A 7816-nucleotide genomic window follows, 5' to 3' on the forward strand; every position below is an offset into this window, starting at 1 on the left:
ACCATTTACAGAGAACAGTCTTAAGTTCAATGCCCTTTATGAAGCAATTTTGGAAGTGATTCTCATTCAGAAAAGGTGTCTGCTTGTTTTTTATTTGGGTAGAATAATAGGACAAAAAATAATGAAGGCATCATTCCTAGAACAGCATTACATTCTAATAGTAACAAATATCTCTTTTTTACAAAATAAAGTGATGAAGTCAAGACCAGTTTTTTTTTTCAAAAGGGCCCTATGATGTGGAATATTCATATAAACACTTGTATGTCAACTTATGTCAGCTTTTTTCTATTCTCATCTATTTGATAATTTCCAGTATTTTTAGGCTTTCAAACTTAATGGTGAAAAAGAGCTTACATCAACAAATTTCAGAACACATAAACAAGGACATTGTTTAGGAAATAATACATTTCTTGTTCTTTAATCTTGATATGCGAAAAAAGGCGCTAAGTGTTCGTTAGTTGTAGTGGCGCAAGTCATCCATGTTTTCCCTCTGTATAAACAAACAGGGACAAAACAAAGGCATTGTGGGATTGTTTTTGGTGGAGCTGAGGAGAGAGGGGGAAAGATCACCCGGGAGAGCCAACACCTGAGCTACGTGTTATTACCCACAAGGGAAGTGCTCTCAGGGCTCAATGACAAACGCTTCACACTCACCAGCAAATAAAAGGCCACAGCTTGTAGTTGACAGTACACACCGGTTGAAAAGAATAGTGATGGCTGATGCTTATCTAAATGTCAGTGCTGTCTGCAGGGGTAGCCTTTCTGCATGTCTGCATTTAGGTAACTGGATCAGAATTTGCTGATGCTGGTATATTTCTGTTGTACGGTTGTGTGGAGAGGCACGGGTACAGCAGGGCAGCCGTGAGAACAGACTGCTTAGGGAATAGATTTATATTGGGAAGTTCAGTCATTGTGGTTTCATTCAGACATGAACTAAAATGAAAGGTGTTACTCATTTTCATATGCACCATACGCTAATGAAAGATATTTAATAAGAACAGGTTGCATATTCTCCCTGTGTTCGTGTGGGTTTCCTCAGAGTACTCCGGTTTCCTCCCACAGTCCAAAGACATGCAGGTAGGCTAACTGGAGACTCTAAATTGCCCATAGGTATGAGTGTGTGAGTGAATGATGTATGTGCCCTGCAATAGATTGGCGACCAGTCCAGGGTGTATTCCTGCCTCCCTGTGATAGACTCCAGCCCCCCCCAGTGACCCTGACTGGATAAGCGAGTATAGATAATGGATGGATAGGGAATGCCCCAATATATTTCTACACTTCATGAATCCCAAAGACTTGACAAATATTTTCCAGCTTATAGCATGTGTCACTGCTTTACTAAGTTGATGTTTATTAAACATGGAATTTGATGGCTTTGTTACAACCCCAAGACTATCTTATGTGAATGTATTTGCAACAGTATTTTGTACAAGAACAATGTTGTGAAGCTGAGTTTATCAGAGATGCATCTACTTAACACTGAACAATGATCAAAAACAGCAATGTTTATGATGCAAATTCCTAATCATCTAGTAATAAATGTTTGAATATTTAAAAAAACAAGAAAATAAAGGGACTTTCTAACTTTACTTTGCTTAGGTCCAGCCAAATACTAGCCCAAGTTAAAGCAAGTTTAATCAGAAAAAAATACTTTTTCCAGGCAAATGTATTTATTTTCAATTCCACATTTTTAATGTGTGGACTGTTCCTGAGGAGTCTCTTGGTTAATATGTAATTGCTCACATTAGAGTTCCTGTTACAGGAAAGAACTGTACTGTAAGTCTGCAGGGAGAGGTTACCCACAATGCACCGGGAGAAGGAGAGGTAAACTTGGCAGGATTCCCTGCCTCATCACTCAATCGTCTGATCGAACTGCATACCTGCAAACTGCAGCATTGGTTGCATAATCTGCCTTCACAGAAATAATGGCTGCTACTGAGTGCAATTTGTTTCAAACCATAAAGATAAGGAGAAATGGACAATCACTGTGTATAAGGCTTTGTACGAGGGGTAGGGAAACCACCAAAGCCTTTCTTGTTAGCCTGAATATTTGCAATTAAAACAAAGGAAGAGCTGTTGAATATGAAACATTGATATAGTAAAGGAAAGAAGCAATGTATTCAGTTATATATTTATGATAAAGTCATGTTGGCATTTAAGGACATAATGAATTAAAATAAGACCAAACAGGAATCCACAATATATTTCAGACATACGTTTTGTCAAATCCTTTGTGGAAAATCTAGATTCAGAAAGTAACTCACCACTATCTTGTTCCAGTTACTTGTATTTGCTAATTTGCCCAATTCTTCTGCTAGATGGCAGAACTAATTAGTGAAGTCAGATGGCTGATTTCATGGGTGGATGACACACATGGCAGGACTTTTACTTTCTGACCCCTGGACTTTCCATCTCTGGTCAAATCTTGTAAATTTGACTGCTTGCCTATTATAAATTACAAAGACCTTTTCTCTGCTCTTTGTTTAGGAAACAAACTTTGGCCTGAAGATGTTGACTTATTATTATCACAACCAAATCTTGTTTGCTTTGCTGTAGTTACCATAGCTTGAAAGTCACGCAGGTCACTGGTAATTGCTGTATCCCCTTCGGTTTTGGGTATCTTTGGATTTTTAAGTGTCAGGAAGATGAAAATGTAGATAGTTATTGCCAAATCTATGAAAATATACTTTCAAAAATACTTTATTTAATTGAAATAATGAAAATCTTTACCCCAAAAAACCTAAAAAATGACCTGAGCGACTGTAAGGTAATCTTGGGGTCACTTTCTGTGTGAGCCCCTCAAATGAAATGGAAACAAATGAATATAAAAGACTGCCTTCATCACATATTGTAATGGCAAGAATGCCCCTATGAAACACAATCCTTATATCTACAGGATATTCCCCTACATTGTAATGTTTAATGAATGCCAGTGGAACCTAAATCAAGTCTAACATATCCACCGATTGATGGATTATTCCACCAACGTCAAAACAGACTAAATGAGGGTGCTGTTTTTTTCACTTGAATATAATGTTTTCCCAGGTCTCTAATATTGATATACAGTATTATACCTTGTATGCTGTCCACTGTCATAATGCATGTCATTTTTTATTTTAAACCAAAATCATACATTTCAAATTCAGTGTGTTAAAACTATGGTGCAAAGGGTGAATTTTACACCTGGCCCTATGTAGGGACATGACAAAATATCATATTACTCTAACTTTTTCTAGTCAGTGCAGAAAGCATGTAAACAACACAGCTTAGCCTTCAAACAGCCTGATAAAGATCGGGGCAGCAATTCACAGCCAACAGAAGCAAGCAATACATTAGGAGCCAGAAAACCCCTGCATACCCATGCCTTGGACAGGTGATATTTAGAGATGGGAAAAGTGATGATATTTACAGATGGTTGAAATGATTCTCACACTAAGAGTGGGCCTTGCAGAGGGCTTCTCACAGTACCAGTATTGAGGGGAGTGTGAATTACCTGCAGAAAGACAAGGGAAACAAAATCAAGGTTTAGAGGATCTTCATGTACTGTTGAAGACCATTTTCATATTTGCATTTTTCAGAGCAGGTCGGGAGATTAATAGTTTATTTCCCCCAATTTAACCATGATTTGACCTAGTGATTTGCCTACACAAGCATAATGCATCAACATTCAGGAACACATTTGACTGTAGTGTTCTAAGGTGTCTGTGTTCTGCTCTTGCTGTGCACTCACTGGCCTCGTTCCAGTGTTCCTGGTCCATACTAAGTCAGATGAGAGCTGCTCAATATAATTTTCCACCATTTTCTGCTTGAAAATGCTTGTCCAGCTAAGGCCCTGTTTCTTGGTGCATAGACACTCAACACAATACAGAATCAATCCTGACCTAGCAGGTCTTGGCCAGGCCGCTCTTGAAAAATAGATTTTCTTATCTTAAAGAGCCTATCCAGGTTAAATGAAGGTTAAATAAAATAAGTGCTGGCCACAGCAAGTTCCCCAGGGCGAGGCATATTTAGACATCACCTTGGAAAGAGGGCTTCGGTCAAGAGCCTTCCCCTCAACCTCATAACTAGAACCTTTACCTCACTTGTTGACTTATTGTGGTTAGTCAGTCCAAGTCTTTCTGTTTCAGCTTGGTTGACAAAAGAGTACAAAGAAACAGTTTACAGTTGTACATGATTTGGAGGATACATGCCTGTCTGTGCTCTCAAAAAACTGATGGAGCAAGTTGCAGTCATTGTCCTACAACTGTGACTGGGGACTCCAGAAAATTGAGACAGAGTCAAATAAGGGTAGAAGCTGTTTCAACAAAAGTCTATTTGCATTTTAGGATTTTAGGTGAATTTGGTATCCCTTCCAGGCATTTCAGAGGTGGACTGTCCCTCACTTCAGCCATACACAGTACAGCATGACTGAGAGTCAATGGCCAAGCTTAATTTTTGAGCCGATACATAACTTAAATACCGCTGACTTAATGATAGCTAGTCTTGGAAACAAAGAAACTGAAAGTGATTAAATTGTTTTACAACTAGTGTTTTATTGATTTCTTTTGTCATACTTATTTACAGTCAATTCTTACAAAATGCGTTTACGATATTCATGTAGTTAACACTCGTAAATTCAATGAAAATAAAAACATCACGCAACATTGTTGTGCATGATTTAAACGAGCACATTTTTTAAGGAAATCTGGGGTTACTGTGTGGTGATTAATTAGCTGAATTAGCTATATTTAGTGACTATTTTCAGACTGACTTAGCTCAGAATTCAACAGTTTTCTTTCTTCATTTTACTAGTAACATGTATTGTACAAGGCACTCATCACAAGTGGCTACCCAGCCTTAACATCAAAGCCAAATGCTGACATCAAAGCCAAATGCTGTCCCTCAATCCACTTTAGCTACAATGAATGGTAGGTCAGAGCCACAGACAGTTCCTAGCCAGGGTCAGGATATACCTGGGACTGGGAGGCACTTCAAATCACATTGAGAGATGTGGGTCAGTAAAAACAACAGAAAAACATCTCACCTTACACTCTGTACTGGATTCTCAATGATCGCAGCTATTCAGATTTTTTATTGAATACTTGGAAGTTAAGGTGGTTATTAAAAGCAATACTTATGTGACACCAATTTCCATTTTTGGCCAGACTAAGCAAGGCTCCAGATGAAATGCGCACTTGCTTGATTGTGACCGTGGCTGGAAAGCCTGCATGGGAAGGGACAGCTGATTCCACCTACACAGGCAACATGGTGGCAGCTGAGCAGAGTGAAATTCTGAGAGGGCCCCGAGTCCCAACCTCACTCAGGAAACATCAATCACAAGAGTACCATTAGCTACCCAGAGTGTTCCACTGCAAGGATTCACTGAAGTCACAGGCAGGAAATGTAATGGCATTGTCCTTGTTTTTGCTTTCCCCTCCTGTCTTTTTTATTGCTTTCTATGAAGTGCTCCATCTCCTGCTTTGACCAGCTGTTGGCCTATGGTAGCACTAAGTGCCACTCCAAACCTTTCTTTGACCTCTTCGGCACAAAATAGAAATTGCTGAAAGACTTTTTTTTTCGGTATGACCACTAAAAAAAAGTGAATTTTGATTCCTTGTGCCTGAAAACTAACACATACATTTTCCAAAATGCATGCTGTCAACCACCATTTGTTTTTCACACTGAAGTCCACCATTTGAGATTCATGGTCACTATGTCTGTTGAAAGACCACATTTTATGCAGCACTGATGTGTGGCAGACAGGAAATGGTGGATTTCCTTACTGTTAGTCACTTTTGAAGGATGAAGACTAAAACCCCGTGAACAAAAAGCCTCTCTCCCAGAGTGATGGAATGGCCAATTGCGTGTCGTCCTGTAAGCCCCCTGGCCACAGCTGATGCTGGCATTGTCTTGATTCAATTCTTAATCTGGAACTCGATCCAAATCACAAGCGCTTTAGCTGAACATGCCACATTGACTTCAATGATAGAAAACCTCATTCAGAGCAATTAAAATAAATCTAAATTAGATGCTTCTTCTAGGAGGAGAAAGCATTAATGGCAACGATTATTACATTTCAACATGACAATGACTCAACTGAGATATAAAAAATATTACTTCAGACAACACAAACTGTTCTTGATTGAAATAATAACCTGCTTAAATGTATTGAAAGAGTTGCAATGTGCTACATTTGGGAGGTCCTCTTACATCATACTTTCCCTTTCAGTGACATCAGTGTATTTCCTTCCCGATCCAAAAAGCACTTATTAGATTACATACAAAACATATAAAATTGTGTACAGTGTATGAAATTGCTACACTATAACATGTACTCTTATCCCACAATAGTGTGTTTTGTAATAAAGGTTTGTACTTTCAATTCTGCAGTGAATACAACAGAAATGAATCATCTCTTAAGTATGTATTGTCTATTTTTCACAAATGAATTTAGTGTCTGTGATTAGAAAAACTTAGGAATGTCAAATATCCTCTAAAAATGTGAACTAAGCAAGGCCTCCACAAGTCTTTTTCCACTTCAGAGTTGCTTTTCTTACTAGAGTAAGTACAGGTAATCCTACAAATTGCACTGTACAAACACAGTATGATGACGATTATCCAGGTGAATGACAAGGTGTTTTTGTTGAGGCAGACATGCTGGAAGCAGCATGATGTCAAGGATTAAACAGGGATGAAATTACAACAATAGATAGAATAATACGTAATTATTTTGAAAGAATGCCAAGTGGTTTTTGTAACTCTTCAGGCGTTGGGATATTAATTTCAAAGCCTCAGTCCATTATGTAGCTCAGTAAGAGAAAGTTTGATTACATTATGAAAGCAGTCTGGATTAAATGATCTACTCAACTCTTACAATCTTCCCAAGTGTTTTCTGTGAGTGTAAATTATGTTGGGAAAGAATGACTATTTAAATCAGGTGTGATTGCAAGGTGGCAGTTGAGTCATATTTTTGCTGACTGCTCTCTATACACTCAGAAGTGCTTACACTATTTATTTTGATGTTCCATAAATGGATTTTCCATAAACCTCCATTTTATGAAGCAATTCCAATACCTTTGCCACTTTTTGTTTTTAAAAATACATTTTGTTTAATGTTTCTGTTTCCACTGATTTTTCGCAAATATCAGATTGACATAAAATGAAAACATTACTCTCCACTTTTCATCCAAAGATATAGCCAAACTGCAAAGCCAGAGGACTGAATTCATCTCAGAATGATTTAAAGACTAATAGCCCCAGATCTGAGCATGAACGTAATGTCTGCTATTGCCTGATACATTGCTTCCCCAATTCATATATATATATATATATATATGTGTGTGTGTGTGTGTGTGTGTGTGTGTGTGAGTGTGCGTGCGCGCATGTGTCTGTGTGTATAATGTGTCATCCATTCAGTCACAATTCATATCAATATGATATGAATACATGCATGTGAAATTAAAAATGCATGAATACAATGTACAGTACACCACTGTTCACTGTCATAGTGTCCACTTATTATTAATACATCTATACATTTACAAATGGGCTGCAACACCTAATAAACACTACAATTTGGACATGCAGCCTCATCTGCCTGGAAAGATAGAGGAAGAGAAGCCACCATGGAGTAGTTCTACAGGAAGCGGCTTATTCATCACATTGGCAGAAGCCCCACCACTTCACACCTCATGCTCAACATACGGTCCGTCAGCACCGCAAACACAGTTAGACGGTCTGGACCCCGCCCCGGAGCATGGCCCAAAGACGACAAGGACCGTTAGTAGTAGTGCCCGCTTGGCCTGGCTACAATGACCCCTTGGGCTAGAGCTTGTCG

Source organism: Anguilla rostrata, chromosome 4 (assembly GCF_018555375.3).
Source record: "Anguilla rostrata isolate EN2019 chromosome 4, ASM1855537v3, whole genome shotgun sequence".
NCBI classification, from domain to species: Eukaryota; Metazoa; Chordata; class Actinopteri; order Anguilliformes; family Anguillidae; genus Anguilla; species Anguilla rostrata.